The sequence below is a fragment of the Arachis hypogaea genome, chromosome 13, assembly GCF_003086295.3.
Source record: "Arachis hypogaea cultivar Tifrunner chromosome 13, arahy.Tifrunner.gnm2.J5K5, whole genome shotgun sequence".
Lineage (NCBI taxonomy): Eukaryota > Viridiplantae > Streptophyta > Magnoliopsida > Fabales > Fabaceae > Arachis > Arachis hypogaea.
Genome location: NC_092048.1, coordinates 73,157,248 through 73,180,123, shown reverse-complemented (window position 1 = coordinate 73,180,123; position 22,876 = coordinate 73,157,248). Strand labels below are relative to the sequence as shown.

The window sequence follows — 22,876 nt, the reverse complement described above, 5'->3', positions numbered from 1 at the left end:
GAGCAGAATAAAGTAACAGAGAGAACAGGGTAACCAGAGTAAAGTAAAGAGATAAAGAAAAAAAGAGTAATAGGGATATAGAGAAAAGAGTAATCAGAGAAGAGTAAACAGACAAAGAGAAAAGAGTAGTAAAACCCACGAACTGATAATCATTGATTACGGGAATAACCCACGAACTGATAATCATTGATTACGGGAATAACCCACAAACTGTTGTATGTTGATCTCGGGTATAACCCACGAACTGAAGATTACTGTATTGTTGAGTATTGATCTCGGGTATAGCCCACGAACTGAGGATTGTGTTTGTTGTTTTATGTTAATCTCGGGGAAACCCACGAACTGAGGATCATTATTTTGTTTGTGAATTGATCTCAGGGACGCCCACAAACTGTGGATCACTGTTTCCCCTTGTGCGTATATTATGGGGTCGGGCTTTGCACCGACTGCCGGTAGTCACGAAGGAGTGGTATTCTTACCACCGACACATATGCACTAAGGACACAAAGGGAAGCCATATCTGGGACTTGTTCCTAGGTAATGTCGGGCTGCAGGGTGTAAACCGACACGTGAGCTCATGGCCTGCATAGGACAGACATGCATCATACTTCGTTGTGCATTTCCTCTGTTATGATTATTGAATGAATGTATGCTCTGTTTGTTTTTATTCTATTCTTTGTATCTGCATTTTATTTTCTTGTATTCTTTTGTTTGTGTTCTGCTTTCTGTTTCTCTATTTTCTCTATTTATATGTATCTTCTGTTCACTACTTCTTGGTATTTTTCTATTCGTCTGCTAAACAACACGGAATTAATAAACTTAACTAATAACCCCGGCCCTACTAAGAACTCCCCAGTTCTTACCCCTTCTCTCTCCTTTCCCCCTTCAGATGGAAGTGAGAGTACCTTACCGTAGTTCGTTGATGATGGTTCTGCAAAGAGGATTCCTCTCTAGATAGTCTTCTGAGTCTATGGTGAATATCGTTCTCTGTTTATATGTATATACTGTGAGACCAGCCAATGTCTACACCCTGTTTTTACGTGAACTTTAACCTAAATCCTGTGTACGAGACTCCTGTTGTGTGGCTACTTGATGAGGTACCAGAGAGACGTCCTATGGCAATGTCTGATCGTGTAGAGGAGTAGCAGATGATGTTCTACCTTTCGATGACGTTCCACCTGACTTGAGTTTTGAAGACCTAGAACATACTTTCCCTCGCTTTAGTAGTCTAGAGGGACTAGGTGAGTATAGAGTCTAGGCTAGCCTAGGTGCCAGCTTAGGGACCTCTTGAACAGGTCAGGACCTGGGATGTTGTATGTATATATATGTATATAGTTATTATCTAGCTATATCTAGGGGTGTTCTAACTAAAGATCTTTACTCTAATAACAGCTGGATAACCGAACGTTATTAATTATTGAGATGTATATAAGTGTGGTTGTTTATAATTGTTTTATCTGTTATCAGTTGTGAATTAATTATGAATGATTTCGTCTATTAATCCAAATGTTTTAATATATATATATATATATATATACCTCGCAAATTAACTACGCTTTTAGTAACGAATCAGGCTCATATAATAAATAATAGATAATAATTAGGAAGACAAGTTGGTAACGCTTAGTTTCCGGTATGATCTAGACATACTAAAAATTGGGTCGTTACACCTTGCTCACCAATGAACTGAATGACTTGATTAGGCAGACATTACCTCAGAAGAAACCGGTTCCTGGATAGTTTTTAATACCTTGTACCATAGGCACCATGACCTTTGAGAAGGCTCTGTGTGACCTAGGGTCAAGTATAAACCTCATGCCCCTCTCTGTAATGGAGAAACTAGGGATCCTTAAGGTGCAAGCTGCAAGAATCTCACTAGAGATGGCAGACAATTCAAGGAAATAGGCTTATGGACTTGTAGAGGATGTCTTGGTAAAGGTTAAAGGCCTTTACATCCCTGCTGACTTCATAATCCTGGATATTGGGAAGAGTAAGGATGAATCCATCATCCTTGGCAGACCCTTCCTAGCCACAGCAAAAGCTGTGATTAATGTTGACAGAGGAGAGTTGGTCATTCAAGTGAATGGGGACTGCCTTGTGTTTAAGGCTCAAGGATCTCCTTCTGCACACATGGAGAAGAAACACGACAAGCTTCTCTCAATGCAGAGTCAAACAAAGGCCCCACATTCAAACTCTAAGTTTGGTGTTGGGAGGCCATCATCATGCTCTGCGTATCTGTGAGGCTCCCTGAGAGCCCACTGTCAAGCTATTGACATTAAAGAAGTGCTTGTTGGGAGGCAACCCAATTTTATTTTATTATATTTATTTATTTTCCATTATTATTTTATATTTTCTTTAAGTTGATGATCATGTGAAGTCACAAAAATAACTGAAAAATTCAAAAACAGCATTAAAAATAGCACACCTTGGAGGAGGAGCTTACTGGCGTTTAAACGCCAGTAAGGGTAGCAGAATGGGCGTTAAACGCCCAGTCTGGCACCATTCTGGGCGTTTAATGCCAGAAAAGGGCACCAGACTGGCGTTTAACGCCAGAAAGGGGTAAAAAGCTGGCGTTTAACACCAGAAAAGGAAGAAAAACTGGCGTTAAACGCCAGAAATGGGCAGCAACCTGGCGTTTAACACCAGGATTGGCACTCCAAGGGGCGTTTACACGCCAACATGGTGCAGGGATGAGAAATCCTTGACACCTCAGGATCTGTGGACCCCACAGGATCCCCACCTACCTCAACTCTCTCTCTCTCTCTTCTTCACACCTTTCCATAACACCCTTTTCCAAATACCCCTCACCAATCACCTCCACCCACTCGTCCCCAAAAACCCCACCCACCTCACAATTCAAATTCAAATCTTTTCCCTCCCAAACCCAACCCCTAATACACGAACCCTACCCCTCTCTCCACTCCTATATAAACCCCTCATCCCTCCTTCATTTTCACACATCATAAACACTTCTTTCCCCCCTTGGCCGCACCACTCACACCTTTCCATCTCCTCCATTTTCTTCTTCTTCTACTCCCTTCCTTCTTCTTTTGCTCGAGGACGAGCAAACCTTCTAAGTTTGGTGTGGTAAAAGTGTTGCTTTTTGTTTTTCCATAACCATTTATTGCACCTAAGGCCGGAGAAACCTCAAGAAAGAGGAAAGGGAAGGCAATTGCTTCCACGTCTGAGTCATGGGAGATGGAGAGATTCATCTCAAAGGTCCATCAAGACCACTTCTATGAAGTTGTGGCCAAGAAGAAGGTGATCCCTGAGGTCCCTTTCAAGCTCAAAAAGAGTGAATATCCGGAGATCCGACATGAGATTCGAAGAAGAGGTTGGGAAATTCTCACCAACCCCATTCAACAAGTCGGGATCTTAATGGTTCAAGAGTTCTATGCTAATGCATAGATCACCAAAAACCATTATCAAAGTGTGAACCCGGACCCAAAGAATTGTCTTACAATGGTTCGGGGGAAATACTTAGATTTCAGTCCGGAAAATGTAAGGTTGGCATTCAACTTGCCAATGATGCAAGGAAATGCATGCCCCTACACTAAGAGGGTCAACTTTGATCAAAGGTTGGACCAAGTCCTTATGGACATTCGTGTGGAAGGCGCTCAATGGAAGAGATATTCAAAAGGGAAGCCGGTTCAACTAAGAAGGCTTGACCTCAAGCCAGTGGCTAGGGGATGGTTGGAGTTCATTCAACGCTCAATCATTCCTACTAGTAACCAGTCTGAAGTTACTATAGACCGGGCTATCATGATTCATAGCATCATGAATGGAGAGGAAGTAGAAGTTCATGAGGTTATATCCCTAGAACTCTACAAGGTGGCAGACAAGTCCTCTACTTTAGCAAGGTTAGCCTTCCCTCATCTCATTTGTCACCTCTACAATTCAGCTGGAATTGACATAGAGGAAGACATCCTCATTGATGAGGAGAAGCCCATCACTAAGAAAAGGATGGAGCAAGTAAGAGAGCCCACTCATGGACCTCAACAAGAGCATAAGGAAATTCTTCATTATGAAATCCCTGAGATGCCTCAAGGGATGCACGTTCTTCCACAAAACTATTGGGAGCAAATTAATACCTCCCTAGGAGAATTAAGTTCCAACATGGGACAACTAAGGGTGGAGCACCAAGAGCATTCCATCCTCCTCCATGAAATTAGAGAGGACCAAAGAGTCATGAGGGAGGAGCAACAAAGGCAAGGAAGAGACATTGAGGAGCTTAAGCACTCCATAAGATCTTTAAGAGGAAGAACAAGCCGCCATCACTATGGTGGACCCGTTCTTTAATTCCTTGTTCTTATTTTTTTGTTTTTCGAAAATTATGCTTTATTTTTTATTTATGTTTGTGTCTTATTACATGATCACTAGTGTCTGAGTGTCTATGCCTTAAAGCTATGAATGTCCTATGAATCCTTCACCTTTCTTAAATGAAAAATGTCTTAATTGCATAAGAAAAAGAGGTACATGAATTTCGAATTTTAAAATAGTTTAATTATTTTGATGTGGTGGCAATACTTTTTGTTTTCTAAATGAATGCTTGAACAGTGCATATTTTTTATAGTGAAGTTTATGAATGTTAAATTTGTTGGCTCTTGAAAGAATAATGAAAAAGGAAAAATGCTATTGATAATCTGAAAAATCATAAAATTGATTCTTGAAGCAAGAAAAAGCAGTGAATACAAAGCTTACGAAAAAAAGGGCGAAAAATAAAAGAAAAAGAAAGAAAAAGAAAAAGCAAGCAGAAAAAGCCAGTAACCCTTTAAACCAAAAGGCAAGGGTAAAAAGGATCCAAGGCTTTGAGCATTAAAGGATAGGAGGGCTCAAAGGAATAAAATCCTGGCCTAAGCGGCTAAACCAAGCTGTCCCTAACCATGTGCTTGTGGCGTGAAGGTGTCAAGTGAAAAGCTTGAGACTGAGCGGTTAAAGTCATGGTCCAAAGCAAAAAGAGTGTGCTTAAGAGCTCTGGACACCTCTAATTGGGGACTCTACCAAAGCTGAGTCACAATCTGAAAATGTTCACCCAGTCATGTGTCTGTGGAATTTATGTATCCGGTGGTAATACTGGAAAACAAAATGCTTAGGGTCACGGTCAAGACTCATAAAGTAACTGTGTTCAAGAATCAACATACTGAACTATGAGAATCAATAACACTATCTGAATTCTGAGTTCCTATAGATGCCAGTCATTCTGAGCTTCAAAGGATAAAGTGAAATGCCAAAACTGTTCAGAAGCAAAAAGCTAATAGCCCCGCTCATCTAATTAAGACTGATCTTCATAGATGTTTTCGGAATTTATTGTATATTCTCTTCTTCTTATCATATTTTGTTTTTAGTTGCTTGGGGACAAGCAACAATTTAAGTTTGGTGTTGTGATGAGCGGATAATTTATACGCTTTTTGGCATTGTTTTTAGGTAGTTTTTAGTATGTTTTAGTTACTTTTTATTATATTTTTATTAGTTTTTAAATAAAAATCATATTTCTGGACTTTACTATGAGTTTGTGTGTTTTTTTGTGATTTCAGGTATTTTCTGGCTGAAATTGAGGGACCTGAGCAAAAATCTGATTCAGAGGCTGAAAAAGGATTGCAGATGCTGTTGGATTCTGACCTCCCTGCACTCGAAATGGATTTTCTGGAGCTACAGAAGCCCAATTGGCACGCTCTCAATTGTGTTGGAAAGTAGACATCCTGGTCTTTCTAGCAATATATAATAGTCTATACCTTTCCTGAGATTTGATGGCCCAAACTGGCGTCAAAACGCCGGTCAGAGACCCTTTTCTGGCGTTTAACTCCAAGAAAAGCCTATGCATGTGAAAGCTTCAATGCTCAGCCCAAACACACACCAAGTGGGCCCAGAAGTGGATTTCTGCATCAATTACTCATTTCTGTAAACCCTAGGTTACTAGTTCGTTATAAATAGGACCTTTTACTATTGTATTTTCATCTTTGGAACATATTATGTAACTTTTACGTTCTGAGACCTCCATGGAAGGCTGGCCACTCGGCCACGTCTACCCTATTTTTACTTATGTATTATCAACGGTGGAGTTTCTACACCCCATAGATTAAGGTGTGGAGCTCTGCTTTTCTTCATGAATTAAAGCAAAGTACTATTGTTCTTCTCTTCAATTCAAGCTTATTCTTGTTCTAAGATATTCACTCGCACTTCAACCTGATGAATGTGATGATCCGTGACACTCATCATCATTCTCACCTATGATCGCGTGCCTGACAACCACTTCCGTTCTATCTGTAATAGCTTGAGTGTGTGTCTCTTAGCCTCCTGGTTCACGACGCATGGTTGCCTCTCCTGACAACAGTGCCCTCCATTCCGTGAGATCAGAGTCTTCGTGGTATAAGCTAGAATCAATTGGCAGCATTCTTGAGATTCGGAAAGTCTAAACCTTGTCTGTGGTATTCTGAATAGGATTTGGGATGCGATGACTGTGACGAGCTTTAAACTCGTGAGTGTTGGGCGTAGTGACAGACGCAAAAGGATCAATGGATCCTATTCCAACATGAGTGAGAACCGACAGATGATTAGTCCTACGTAACCCATAGTTGGACCATTTTCTCTGAGAGGACGGACGGTAGCCATTGACAATGGTGATCCCCCAACATACAGCTTGCCATGGAAAGGAGTATGAATGGTTGGAAGAAGGTAGTAGGAAAGCAGAGGTTCAGAAGCAACAAGCATCTTCATATGCTTATCTAAAACCCCACCAATGAATTACATAAGTATTTCTATCTTATTTTCTGTATTAATTATATTTTAATTATCAAACTCATAAACATTTGAATCCACCTGATTGAGATTTACAAGGATGACCATAGCTTGCGTCAAATCGACAATCTCCGTGGATCGACCATTACTCACGTAAGGTATTACTTGGACGACCCAGTGCACTTGCTGGTCAGCTACACGGAGTTGTGAAAAGTGTGGATCACGATTATGTGTACCAATTAACTAGTCTTATTTGACTTTGTCTCATGTGAAGATAATATTGTACCTTCTTCCATTGTTGGAGTTGAGTAAATAGGATAAATTCTTGATATGTATTGTGATATAATTAGTGACTACGATAGAAAGCCTAGATTCCCAATCCTTCCCATGAATGTCTCTCTTTAGTAATTGCTTTCTTTAGTTGTTTTCTTTATTTTCTTGCCCTTTTATCAACCAATCCACCCCTTGGATACCATAACCAATAATTCGCATACCTCACTGCAATTCCTTGAGAAAACGACCCGGGACTAATAGTCTCGATTATTTTTATTGGGTTGGACTTGTGACAACCAAAACTCTAAACTTTGATTGAGCATTACTTGTTGGTTTGGAACTATACTTGCAACGAAGTTATTTCCTCTTTTACCAAGAAGTAATTCTAAGCCGACGGTTTTGCTCTTTCATAGAGCTTTGGGTAAGTGAGCTTTACAAGGCATACAAGAATGGCTTGAAAATATGGAGAAAAAGCATACAAAATTAGAGAATTCATGAAAAAATGAAGTTTGGCGAAACTCCAACCATGTGTACACATCATTTTGGATTCGTGCATTCGCATGAGTTGCAGCACGTGACTCACTTAAAAGAATATGTGGCTCGCAATTTCAAGTCCATTTTAGGCCCAATCCAACTCATTTCTAAAGTATTTGAAGCATAGATTAAGGGGGATCAACAAAGTAGTCATAGTTTTAGTTTTTTTAGCATGGTTTAGTTAAAATTATAGAAAGAGAAGCTCCAACTTCTGTCTAGAATTCTAAGATTTCTTAGTTTAATTCCTCTCTAGTTTTAGGTTTTGATCTTGTTTTAGTTTAGTTTTCTTTATAATTTCTTGTTCTACCATCTTAGTTTACTTAGTTTTTTATTGTTAGTTTCTTGTTTTTGCTATTTTTAGTTTATGAACACTTGTTGAATTTTCAATTTCCTTTAATGCAATTTGATGTTTTTCATGTTTATTGATGTTCATCTGAGATGTTATTATTGCTTTCTTGTCTTGGTTAGTTGTAGATTTTATTATTATTACAATTTATGATGCTTTGCTTTTATGCCTTCTAAGTGTTTGATAAAATGTTTTCCTTAGTTTTAGAGTAGAATCTTGCATTCTTGGCTTAGGATTGAGGACTTAGGTGACCCTGAGTCGTTGATGTCTGATATTGATTGGTGATTTAGGGTTTTTAGTTGATTTTGTTTTCACTAACGCTATCCTTTCCTTAAGCCTAATTAGTGAGTTGGTTAGGATATGTGGATTAAGATCAACATGCTTATTTGACTTTTTCCAATGTTTAGGGGTTGACTAAGTAGGATTAACTCTTCATAATTGTCATGTTTGTGGTTAATGACAAGGATAGTGATCCTTGAGTCTCAACTCTTTTTAGCATTTGAATTTATTTTCCTTTGCCTTAATTGCTTATTAGTTTAATTTCTCTTACCATTTATACATTTGCTCTTTATAACACCCTAGCATTCATATCCTTATACTCGAGTCATAAATCAATGATAATAAGGTGGTACGACTCAAGGTGAAGTTATAATACATGTATATTTACAAGGAATTAATAAACGAGAAGCCTAAAAAGAGTAAAAGAAAATCGCGAGCGCACACACACGTATATCGAAGAATAGAACGCGCTCAGATAAACAGGGTAAAATAAAAACTTAAAGGTAGAATAGAGGGAAGACAGAAAAAAAAAAAAATATATATATATATATACCTAAATATGATAGTCACTAGTCACGACCCGTGAAGCTTAGGTCGACTAGGGTTACAGAAATAAAAATAGTTGATAATAGTCCTATCTCTCCCAAAATACGTCAAAGCCTCTATAGGAAAGGTTTCAAAAGAAATATTAATATTTACATCATTAAAGTTTTCCAAAATAAAACGGAGAGGATCAAAACAAAAGAAAACACAGAACTCAAGATAGCTTCGTCGTCTTCCAGATGAACTCCATTTCACCGCGGAGCACCAGGACCTGCATCTAGAAAATAATGGATATATACAGAATGAGAACCTTCGACTCATAGGTTTCCAGTACGGTAAAAATGCCAAATAGATACAATATAAGGTAACAGGAAACTCACTAAGAAATCTTAAACTCAACACACCTCATTATTTCCATCCTAGGTTCTTACTAATCCGTAATCAGGCAACTATCATAGGGAATTCTAATCTAACTCATCCTTCTCAAAGTCCCATAGTCATCCAAACACCAAACAGAACAGCCCTCAGCGTCAAGCAACGCCATCATGAGGGAAATCTCAGATATATAGACACAAGCAAGGCAATTAAGTTATACAAAAGTAATTTCAAGTAAAGCAATTAGCATATAATCATTTAATAAGTACAAATAAACAAGCCATGACAAGAATAGAAAACTCAAACAAATCAAACAAATGTAGATGATGCATGTCTGTCCTACTGGCCATGAGCTCACATGTCGGTTACTTTGCCAGAACCCGACACATCCGGTAGCTAACCCAGATATCATCATCTTGAAAACCGGTGGGGGTAAACTACCACGATTCCCACCTGGTGAGTGGTACACCACCATCCTCACAGGATTTTCAATTGGAAACCAGTGAGCGGCAAATAACCATGATTCCCACCTCAACTGCAACCATGGACATGTAATACACAACCACGATCCTTGCTAGGTGAATAGATCACAATTTCACAACCATGGGCGGTAAACAACCACGATTTCCATGTTTATCGTGACACTGGACAAGCGGTACACCACCACGATCCTTGCCAGGTCAAAACTCAAAATCTCCAAGAGCGGGATGAAACCACCGTCCTCGCTAAATCCGGAGCAACTGGAACCACGCCACTTTATCTACCCGACAGCTACATCTCAACCACATCCCAGAGCAAGTAGAACCACTCTAATGCATCTACCTAGGTAGGTACATCTCAAATCAGAGTTAATTCCATTATCGAAATCCTTCTAAATTGTATTTCACTCCATTCATAATCATAATCGTCATCAGTCATCACCATATCTCATTCTCTCTCATTCTCATAATCATCCTCGTACCTCAATAAAAATCAATTATAACTCATCATCATATTTATTCTCATCATACTTCACTTTACATTTAGTTCATCTTTCTTCAATTCACTGTCTCGACTTATTCGGTCTCATTTCTAGCTCCTCTATTTCACTGGCTCTAAACTCAAAACAGGGTTTACCGATAAACCACTATTTATGGTTTATCTTGTGCTAATTTGAGTTGTTTTTATCAATTATTTGCCCACTTATTCATATAATTTGCATGATTTTACAATTCCTTCCTAATTCTGTGATACAATTGAAAACATGTTTCCTAGGCCTTTAAATTGTCAATTTTAGTCATCCTTTATTACCATTCAATGCCATGATCTGTGTTGAGTGTTTTCAGGCTTTATAGGGTAGGAATGGCTTAGAGGATGGAAAGGAAGCTTGCAAAAATGGAAGGAACACAATAAATAAAGGAGACAGCCAGCGAGCATCGATGCGCACGCATGGCTCACGCGTGCGCGTGATCTGGAGATTTTCACAGCAACTCGTGCGCGTACCTGACGCGTACGTGTGACACGCAAAGATGACCATCGACGCGTACGCGTGACATGCGCCACGTGCAGAAATTGCAGAAAACGCTAGGGGTGATTTTGGGCTGAGTTTGGACCCAATTTTCGGCCCAGAAATGCAGACTAAAGCCAGGGGATAAGCAGAGACTCAAGACACATTCAATCATTCACAAATTGTTAGGTTTTAGATGTAGTTTTCTAGAGAGAGAGGCTTTCTCCTCTCTCTTAGGTTTTAGGATTTTAGGATTAGCTTTTCAATTTCAGATTTCTATTTTAGTTTAATTAGTTTCTCTTCTACTCTTATTCATTCTATCTTTCTAGTTTATCTATTTCCTTTGTTGATTACTTTATGTTGTTATTTGGTTTATGAATTCTCATGTTTAATTTGATTTTCTATTTAATGCTATTTGAGGTATTTCAGATTTATGATTGCTTTCTTCAATTTATGTTATTGATGCTTTCAATTTAAGTTATATTCCTCTCTTTTTGGCTTTGGTTGAGTAATTGAAGACTCTTGAGTTATCAAACTTCTTTCTTGATTGATAATTGGAATTTTTTGGTTGATTTGGATCCCTCTAAAGCTAGTGTTTCCTTAGGAGTTGACTAGGACTTGAGGAATCAAATTGATTGGTCCACTTGACTTTCCTTTATTCGGTAAAGGTTAACTAAGTTGGAGCAATGAACAGTTCTCATCACAATTGATAAGGATAACTAGGATAGGACGTCCAGTTCTCATACCTTGCTAAGAGCTTTTCTTAATTATTAATTTATTTTCTTGTCATTTAAATTACTTGTGCCTTATTTCAAAAAACCCAAAAAGATACTTTTCTCATAACCAATAATAAAAACACCTCCCTGCAATTCCTTGAGAGACGACCCAAAGTTTAAATACTTCGGTTATTATTTTTATTGGGTTTGCTTTAGTGACAAACAAATTTTTGTATGAAAGGATTCTTTGTTGGTTTAAAAACTATACTAGCAACGAGGATTTATTGTGAATTCTTTACTAGCAAAAATCCGTTCATCAAAATGGCGCCGTTGCCGGAGAATTGCAAACGTGTGCCTTATTATTGGTTATTGTAAATATTTGTTTCTTGCTTATTTGTTAATTTTTGTTAGTTTTAGGACGTAGTTGCTTATTTTTACTAGTTTTTGTTTTTATTTTATTTAGCTACTATGAATTCTCACCCCTTTGGCTGAGTTTTGTAACGACCCAACTTCCAATACGTCATGATCGTACCAAAAGTAAGGCGTTACTGACCTGTTTTCCTTATTAATTATTTACTATTAAGCCTTTAGTTCGATATCGCGATTCAATTTTAGTAAAAATACCATAATTTTTTTTATTAATTAAAATCATATAGCAAACATCACCAAGTAATAATAATCACATAATTATTAATAATAGTAATATTATACAAAAGAATTTAAATAAAATTCAGGTACAACTCCTATCCCTCTGCATAAAATAAAAACCTTAAGCAGTAAGGGCGAGGGAATTCTATGAAAGAATCTCAAGTCATAAACTTAACTCGTAAATAAATTCTAGAATCGCCCGCAGCTTCAAACTGAATCTTCGTACCTGTGTCTCTGAAAGGGTGGAATCACACGTTCTCAGTAGGGAATGGGAATGCCGTAAAAGTAATGATTAACATGCAAATAATTAACTTTGCTTAATAAACCATCTTTGTTAAATCCCTTGAAATACTTTTTAATCTTACTTTAGATAAATAATTACTTTCTTTAAATCTCTAAACCCAAAACAGATCTCAATCGCAAAACTTGTCATATTAAATATCTCTCAGCCACATAATTGATTCTCAGTCATAACGACAGATATTAATCATCTCTTTCCATTCACAAACTACTAGCATAAGTAAGAAACTCAATTCAACACGCAAAGGAATCACAATAAGACAAACAGCACAAAGAAGTAATACAGGCAAACACAACCAATGTAAATGCACAACCAATATGATGCATATCTATCCTAAGCAGGCCATGAGCTCACGTGTCGGTTTACACCCTGCAGCCCGACATTACCTATGAACAAGTCCCAGATATGGCTTCCCTTTGTGTCCTTAGTGCATATGTGTCGGTGGTAAGAATACCACTCCTTCGTGACTACCGGCAGTCGGCGCAAAGCCCGACCCCATAATATACGCACAAGGGGAAACTGTGATCCTCAGTTCGTGGGCGTCCCCGAGATCATTTCACAAACAAAACAGAGATCTTCAGTTCGTGGGTTATATCCGAGATCAACATACAACAATTCATGGGTTATTCCCGTAATCAATGATTATCAGTCCGTGGGTTTTTTCCGCATATAAAACAAATAACAATCTATAGGTTTCCCCGAGATCAATGATCATTCAGTTCGTGGGTACTTCCCGATTTTAACCAATTATCAATTTTGCGTTTCCCCCGTAGTTAAACAACTAACGGTTCGTGGGGTATTCCCGCCTTTTATCATTTTTCATTATCCTTTTCTCAATCTCAACAATCCACAAATCAATCTTCATTCTCTCTTTCCCTTTGAATCCTTAACACATCTTCTTAAACCTTTCTTAACTTTCTCAAACATTTGTTCATGAAAATCTTAATCCTCATTTCAGTTCATAATCTCTACTTTAACAATCTTAATTCAAAACTAATTTTAGAACTATTTTTTTTTAGTTTAACCCTCTTCAAAAGACTTAAGTAAATCATATATTTTAAATTCACTAAATACTTTTTGAAATATAATCCTCTCATTAAAATTATTCAAATAAACTTCTTCCAAGTTTACTAACTTCTTCCAAGTTTACTAACTTCCCAAAGACTCAAAAATCATCTCTCTCTTTACTATTCAAATTCAAATATTATAAATTCATCAAACTTCTAAAAAGTAAACCTTTATTTCAAGCTTAAAACATAATTCTTTTCATATTGAATCAATCTCAAAACATAGTTTCTTTCTTAAATAGTTTAATTTTGAAACATAAACCTTTCTTTGGTAAATCGAATTTAAAATAGAATAATTTTTTTCTTAACTAAATAAAAGTCAAGTAATATAATTTTCCAAATTCAAAAGTTCTAAAATAACTTTTCAAATAAAACCTCAGATTTTTTATAAAATTTCGACAGCACCTCCCCTAAAACTCGGACTTAACCACCCTTACGGATTCCCTCTTTCTCAACATCTCATCAAACCTTTCTCAACAATTGCCACAATAATATATTCTCAAAAATATTTGATAATAGTATAGAAAATATATTTCTCAAATTCCATATCCAAGTAATCACCAAAACAACATCGGCAGTCTAATTTCAGTTTTATTTTAAAAATATCAAACGAATTCGGAATTACGCAAACCTTATATCCACGCGTCCGTCTCGGATTAAGTTTCCTATTAAACCAAAAATCACAGTTTTTCGCTAGCTCTAGCTTCGGGAATATAAGCAAAATCGTGACTGCTCTATAGTGCCTTAAAACCAGAAGACAGCAGCAGCGTACAACATTCGAAATTTCATATAAAATCCAAATTAAATCCAAAAACCTTAAAAGTTAATGTGGTTAAACATGACTTATCTACATTTCTTTCTCAATTGGTTCCAGGGTCATACCATTTTTAATGAAGGAGTTACGTAGCTTGGAAGTTAAGTAATTTTCTGCTGAAGTCTGTTTTACAAATCATTGAACACAACCTCCTCCAAGTCCCATAATTCACTTATTAAAACATGGAATACCCTGAAATTTAAATCGTAATAACTAAACATATTCAAATTTCACCTCCAATTTGTTGCATCTCAATACCATTCCAGAAATAAAAATTATAAAGTCTTAAATTTACTGACTTAGAAAACAAAACCTGATTTTTACTGCATAATACGTCTTACTTTAAAAATCCATATCTTTAAAACCACAACTCTAACAATTCTAAATTTTTATGAAATTAAAGTACTAGGACCAGAGTTTCATTTAAAATTAGTTCCATTTCAAAATTCAAACTGGAGAATTTTTAATAGAGGAAACAAGTTGCTGCTGTCTTAAGCGTCCTGCAGAAAACCAGATTTGGCATTCCTAATTCAAAAATTTACCATAAATCATAAACTTAATGAAAAAGCCTCAAATTCACCAGTCCAGATTCCTATATCCCAAAGCTTAATCCAGATTTGGTCCCACGCAATTCCGATCATCACAGAATTAGTTATAGATTTTCAAAGTCTCCGGCTTCATTTAAAAGTAATGCAGAAAATCAAGTTTTACATTTTAACTTTGAAAAATCTTAACTAGTTCTATAGTTAATTCAAACTTCCCAAAATTGAATCCCAACAACAACTTTAATTACAGTTTACTCAGCCTTTACTCTCATATCATTTCGATTATCGTTGAATAACTGATTCACTTCCAAAGTCATCTTTTAATCTCAAAAATCAGATTTTCAGCAACTAGTTCAACATTTTAAGATTCAATCTTCCAATTATTCCTTAAGCCCAATTTCAATTAATCACTAACTAAACCCATTACAATAAACCAAATCAACAGCAATAGTTTCAATTTGACCCATCAAAATACCGAAATCACAATAATCTCTCATCAAACAATTTATAATTCAATCTCACAAAATCAACAAATTCAACCAAAGTTCCAATCAAAAATCTCAATCATTCCAATCATAATTTCAGCCACACAACTCAACTAATTCAGTATAATCACATAGAGTCAGAACTTTTCAACAATTTCATCCATATCAGAGAAAACAATATCAATTACAACTTCAAACACTCACAACAAAGCCCAAAGACATTCACAGCCACATTTAATTCCAGTCACAGCTCAAAATATTCACAACAACTAACAAATTTCAAATGCATTTCAGGTCATTCATGACAATTAAGAAATTCTAAATCATTGTTAACCATTTGCACTTATTCAAATAACTTGGTGGGCATTCTAAATTAAAAACGTTAAATCCCCTACCTCAAAGTATCGAAATCCATAAAAATTGGGAATGCTGCACTCATGAACAACAACCTTAATAGCAGTCATATCATCTCAAAGTAGTAGCAGCAATAGTTTGGCATCTCCGATCAACGGCAGCAGCATTATTTCCGATCATTCTTCACTCTTGCAGTAGTAACCATGGTGGCAACAAAATAGAGTTCAAATTCAATGGAGTTGGAAATGGAAATGAGTTCAATAGAATTGGAACTACAAATAGCTTACAATAAAATAACGGAGCAGCAACAACAGGGTTCAGGGCAGCTCCAGTGACCGTAATGGATGAGCCAACATAAACAGTAGCAGAAACAGGGGCTGAGCAAAGGACAATAGTTCCAACCATCGTGAACTCTCTCTCACCGCAGATGGGCTTTCTAACAGCAACGGCTTCTGATCACAGCACAACAACCTGGCGCGGTGAAGATCCTTTCTTCCTCTACTCTACGTGTATTCCGCGATGTTGGTGATAGTAGCATCCAGCAAACCCTCCTCCAGCGGCGGCTCCTTCGACGGCACCAAGGCACGACGGCGACGGAAGGCACGGCGGCACAACTTCACGCAGTGGGTCGCACTCCTCCTTGCGTCACTGACTCGCATCCTCCTTCCTGAACGTCGCACGTTCTCTCTCTCCGCTGGTCCTTGACGGCGACGGCTCCAAAGGAGATGACGAGCAAGGACGGCGGTGGCTCCTCGTGGTGGTCGCCCTCCTCTATTCGGCAACGTCAGTGGCAGGACGGGCTTGGTGGGAGGCAGAACGACAACTAGGAAGCGACGATCGGCGTGGCTTCGACGGCGATGCTCCTCGCGGTTCCACAAACGGTGACGACGAATCCGATCGTGACGAGAGGCGCGACAGCGCGGGCGGAGCTGGACGGTGGCAATGCGACGGTCACAGCGGCGGCAGGGCAGCAGCTCTTCCCTCTCTCTTTTCTCTGCTCTTCGTGATCTTTCTCTCTGCGTTTCTTTCTTCTTTTGCGTGTGTGGTGTTTAGGAAGAAAAGGGGGGTGGAGGCTGCATTCAGAAGCTGAGGAAAGGGAAACATTAGGGTTAGGGTTTCTAGGATTTGGGAATTAGGTTTCTGATTCAATTTGGGAATTAAGATTAGAAATTAGGATTTTATAAAAGAATATGGATAGATATGAATAGATATTTTGATAAAATTAAAGGGTAGAATAATTTTAAAATCAAATATACTCTATTAAAAATATTTAGGAACATTATTTATCATCATATTGCTAAGTTCAATCAATTATTCCTAATTTAAAATATAAAATGAACATATTAATCACATTTTTATAAAATATAGTTGAAACTCAATATTAATTATTCAAATTGAATGATATAACTTTCTATTATTTTTCTATCACCGAAACTTTAATTTCAATTTATAAAATAACTAATTATGATAAAAATTGTCCATAAATATTAACTAGCTTAAACATAGAGTATTTATAAAAATTAATCTAATAATTTCTAGTAAATTAATTCCTAAGAGTTCAAATTAATAACATAATTCATTCAAAATAGAATTATTTAAATTAAATTATACAAATCTTCTTATTTTTCAATTATCAAAATTATAATTTCAATTATACTAAATATCTAATAAAATTTATATAAAAATTCTAATTAATTTAAACTCCGATTATCATGAAACTCCATTTAATTACCTTTAGTAAAATAATTTTCTTAGAATAAATCACAAATAACTAATTATTTGATTTTCAAAAACTAGGGTTGTTACAAGTTTAGTTATAATTATGTTGCAGGAAGAGGAGATTACAATGAGAATATGCATCAAGGATGGGAGAATCAAAGATGGGAAGAGTCACAAGGATTTGATCAACCCTCTTGGCAACAACCTCCACCAACATACTATGATCAAGAGTCATTCCAAGAAGCATACCAAGATAACGGCTATGGTGAGCACCCTTCTGATTATCAACAACCACCACCATACGCCTATGAATCCCCTCCTTAACATAGCTTTGAACCACCATACTCACAAGCCCCTTACCACCAAACACCCCATATGACCCTAATCCTTACCCACCATACCAAGAACCTTATGAGCCATACTTAGAACCACCCCAATCCCAACACAATTACTCTCAAGAACCACCACCTCAATATACGCCATTTCCATATCCTTATCAAGAAGAACCACCTCCGTATTATGAGCCCTTTCTCCCAACAAATGAACCCTCCTATCCACCCCAAACTCCATTGGATAACAACACACTTATCTCTAATCTCATTGGTCTCACATCTAAACTCCAATATCTTATATCCCGCAGGGACCAACCCTCTACCTCCAATATTCAACCCTCAAGCTTTAGTGCACCACCACCACCCTCCATGCAAGAATACCCATGTCTATCAATCCAAGAGTAAGATGATCCCAATTATGATATTGACATGGAATAAGAGAGAAGGGATCGTCTTCACGAATTCATACTTCATAAGAAGCTAGAGGAGGCCCTAAAGGTGGAGGTAAGAGAGACCCCTGAAGGCAAAGAAGTGGTTGAAGAATTAGTGAAGGAAGATATCAAGGAGGAATTTGATTCTGTATTAGAGCAAGTGGAGAAAGCCGAAATTATCACAGAAGAGGAAGTGGTTGAAGACTTGGGAGATGCGGAACCTACATAGGAAAGTCAAGTCATAGAGCCTCCTTCGAAGGTGTTTGATGTTGATGTTGAGGAGGGTGTACAACCTCCAAGGCATATCATGGTTAAAGACTTTGCAGAGGTTGATCAAGAGATAGAGATTAAAGAAGAAGAAGCACAACCTCTCATGCCCTTGGTAAGCAATAAAAAAGAGATTGAATTGGAAGAAAGCTACCAAGAGGAAGAGATTGAAATTGAAGAAGCTTGCAAAGAGGTGGAAGTTGTCAAGGAAGAGCTCAAGGGAATGGAGCTGGAAATCACCTTGTCAAAGTTGTTGGAGACCTCTCCCCCAAAGCCATCACCATCCATTCCTTCATTCAAGTGGGTAAATCTTTCATCTCTAAGCTTAATTAGCCCACTTGAATATGCTCCGCTTGAGACGGATGGGCAACTTAGAGCTCTTTGTGGCTATAAGAGTAAGAGGGAGATGGTTAGTGGTAGGAGTTGTCCTGCAAGGTTCAATATGGTTGCACGCTCCAAGTTGAAGTGCACGGATTGGTGTAGAGCTCGAATGCATGGGTCTAGGAAGTCGTTTGGGTACTTCATTGAGAATTCAAATGCTCACCACCCAAGTGGAAAAATGATGATCAACAAGAAGACGAGTGCAAAAGCAAGGTTTGAGACCCCGGAATTCATTCTAGCAATCAACACTCTTAGGGCCTTGTCACCTGCTTTAACCTACTTGAAGGCTTTCTGCGCCTAGTTTGGGATCTCGGAGGCCACTGGGATTCCAAACATTGGTGGGGATTCCTGGAAGAGTTCAAGCGTAAGCTGGCCTGACAAGGAGCTCACCAAATGTCCAACTTAAGGACTTTAACTAAAAGTGCTAGGTGGGAGACAACCCACCATGGTATAATCGTTCTTTCTCAGTCTTCACTTTATTTATTTTTGTTTTGTCCTTAGTTTTACTTTATTCTATTTTTATTAGTATTCATTTATCATGTCTGCATCAGCATCTGCATTTTGTATTCTGCATTTCGCATAAAAAAAAAATTTATAGGGCAACCCACATGTGCGCGTAGGCCACGCGTGGGCGTCGATTCCCAATTTTGTTATCCCATCCAACGAATAGAAAGTTGTGATGGAATCGTGCGGCTGGTGTGCTCTGCGCACAATTCGACCCACGCGTACATCACGCGTGCGCGTCACCTGCAACTTGGGAAATCCACGCGTACACGTCAAGAACGTGAACGCGTGGACATGGCAATCGGCGTAAATGTGTGTTTGACCCGAGAGTTGTGCTGCCCTCGCGCTGGAACTGTGCTAGAGGCACGAAATCACCCCACGCGTGCGCGTCATTTCGCTTTCAGGCCAACCACGCGTACGCGTGGGCGACGCTTACGTGTCGAACGGCCAACCCAGTTCTTCTCTCCTTTCTTATCCTTTCTTCCTCCTTTCTCACTTTCTTCTTCTTCATCTCTTTAACTTCTCATCCTTATTCTCTTTCATTCTATTTTCTTTATTACATTTGCATACTTTCATTCATTGCATTTTCATCTTGTGCATGTTTTATTTTCTTTTCTAAGTTTATTATTTTACCATTGGTGTTAAATGTTCTTATTCAACTGTTGTATATTTTCTAGTATTATTTTGGTGCTTAGTGACTTATTTTACACTGTTGGGTAATATTATTTAAGTCAATGCTAATCTTTTATGATGCTTGTATTACTTTTGCATTGACATGAGTTTATACTATCTTTCATTACCTACTATCTCTTCCCCATTGTTGCAATTTTTGCACTATTGATATGCCATGTGCTTCTACTATTTTCTCACTCACATGTTATAGCTACTATGTAATTGAGACCCTCATTATTTGGCATTAACCCAACCATATTTTATTTGTTTTCTATCTATATTTTTGGGTTACTTTTTTTCCTTTTCCTTTTCTTTCAGGATGGCCACTGAGAAGGGAAAGGAAAAGATTCTCAATGGGACAACGGACAAGTCCATCTGCACAGCCTCTGGAGAAAAGCATCAGTTGGAGTAACCCATCCACTTGCACATCTTAGCATGCACCGAGGACGGTGCAATCTTTAAGTGTGGGGAGGTCGGTACCGACTTTCATGGGTTAGTTAATTTCTTCTCAACACCAATGTTTTATTTTCCTTGTTAGTTGTTGCATTTGCATTAATTTGATTGCATGTTGCTTGATTCTGTGCATATTTTACCACTACTTGGTTGAAGTGACGAATTCTTTTTCAAGACTCTTTTTATAACATTTCACTAATTTAAATGAAAACTTTTGTGTTAAACTTGTTTGAGGATTGTAATTTGGAACATGGTTTATAGCTGAGAACACACAACCTGTGAGATTTTGAGCTTTATTACATGGTTACACTATTTAACCATAATATTTTATTCTTGTGTGTTTCCTTCTCTATGATTGCAATCTTTACTTTTTTCCATTCTATATGTCCATTGTTTAGTATATTTACATGCTTGCATATGATTGAGGCCATCATTTGATTTTAGCTCACTTATCCCAAATAGCTTACCCTTACAATTACCTTTGTTTTCCACTTTGAGCCTTTTAATCCCCATTTGTTCTATATTTTACCACATCACTAGCCTTAAGCGGAAAAATAATTAATTCTCTGATTTGAATCTTTGGTTAGCTTAAGATAGAGATTGTGCATAAATTAAGTGTGGGGAACTGTGGGAACTTGGGTTGATGAAATGGTGCTGTGTTTCATGGACAAAATATTGGGAATTTGGGTACCTACTCATGTGAGACTAGAACTACATCTAAAAATCCATGTGCATTGATATGTTATCTTTACTTTTATATTTTCAGAAATTAAAAAAAATCCAAATTTAGGGGAATGAAAGTACCCCAATGTTAAGTTCAATAAAAAGATCAATGCATATGAGATAAAATAGAAGAACATTTAAATACATGAGTAGGTGAAAAGCACAAAAAATGAGACTACGGGTAGTAAGGCATTATTTTAGAAGCATAGGGAATGTGTGTGCATTAGGTGAGAACTTAGGTTAATCAAGGATTCAATTCTTAGCTAACTTGGCCATACATATATCCTCACCCTTACCTAAGCCCCATTACAACCTTGAAAAAGACCTCATGATGTTTGCATGTGTGCCTTAAACATTTGTTGATTGGTTAGATGAAGAACAAAATTTAGAAAGCATGACTAGAGAAGAGTAGAGTGATTAACCCTAGACACTTGAGAGATTAGAGTGCATATACACTACCAGTGAGGGATGCTTGATTCTATGTTCTCTGCTTTTATGAGCTATCTTCTTACAAGTTTGCTTGTCTTTTATTGTATGATTTAAATTAGTGGAATCTAATTTATGTTTGTCTTGGAGAACTTGTTTACTTTTAACAAAGTAGGTAGAAACATCTTAGCATATAGTTGCATTCATATATAGGTTGCATTTCATGAGTCTTACTTTTCCCCATTCATTCTTTCTATCTCCTTGAGCTTAGCATGAGGACATGCTAATATTTAAGTGTGGAGAGATTGATAAACCACTATTTTATGGTTTATCTTGTGCTAATTTGAGTAGTTTTTATCAATTCTTTACTCACTTATTCGTATAATTTGCATGGTTTTACAATTCCTTCCTAATTTTGTGATATAATTGAAAACATGTTTCCTAGGCCTTTAAACTGTCAATTTTAGTCATCCTTTATTACCATTCGATGCCGTGATCTGTGTGTTGAGTGTTTTCAGGCTTTATATGTAACGACCAACTCCGAGTATGCCATGGTCATACAAGAAGCTAAGTGTTACTAACTGGTCCTTCTTAATTATTAACTATTATTTAATATATGAGCCTGTTCCTTGTTAGAACATTGCCAATTTTATGAGTAACATTTTTTTAACTTATATCGTTGCGAGCGAGGGAGTAAAATAAATAAGCACACATTAATAGAAATAATAAGGAAGCATAAAGAAACATATAACACAGCTAATAATATACATCATGTACACTATAACAAAACATATAGCATTCACAAAAGATCAAGTCAGTTTACATCCTCGTCATCCTACGTAGCTAATATATACACGACACTCCCAAGGCCTGGCCCATACAAAAAGCCGCTAAACTGGCGCCCAGACTAGCCTAACCACTATATAGCTCCTAGCTCTCGGGTGTACTAGCACAAGTGAGAGACTAACTAACAGATAATGTCAGACTAGAGTGTCATCAAGAGAATGCCCCTATGGCTATCAGACTATATCTACATGTGGCTGTTCAAAAGATCGTCATGAGGCTCGCCCATCTCCTCATCTTGCTCAATCTCTATCTTAGGATCTTCCTCCTCCTCATCGTCCGCAGCTACAGCTATACCCTCAGACCCACCAGAAGTATTGCTATCACTATGTACAAAACCATTCGCGAGCACAGGTCCGTTCACGTATAAAGGAGCTATCCCGTCGTCCAGTAGTGCCGGCTCATTAGGCTGTGAAAAGTCAGGAATGGGCTCAGGGAGAAAGTCCCACTCTGGTGGAATCACAGGTACGTAGTCACCAATTAACTCGGGCTCATCAGGAATGATAGGCTCAGGTGCCGCCTCATTCAAGGGTTGAGCTGGTATAGGATGTCCGGGACCATCGAGAGAAAGATGTCCAGGTGAGTTAGGGTGTAGCCAGGGTAAGGGAAAGTCATAGGGAGCGT

At 37.7% G+C, this 22,876-nt stretch overlaps 1 long non-coding RNA gene across 1 annotated transcript; it reads right to left on the bottom strand.

Annotated features, from left to right (window-relative positions):
* Positions 1–11,957: 11,957 nt before the first annotated feature.
* On the bottom strand, positions 11,958–16,697 carry LOC112732292 (uncharacterized). The gene is made up of 3 exons (XR_003167952.3): positions 15,789–16,697; positions 15,543–15,689; positions 11,958–12,169 (listed from the first exon to the last, which is right to left on the bottom strand). It is a non-coding gene; the product is annotated as an uncharacterized lncRNA (long non-coding RNA).
* Positions 16,698–22,876: the final 6,179 nt, after the last annotated feature.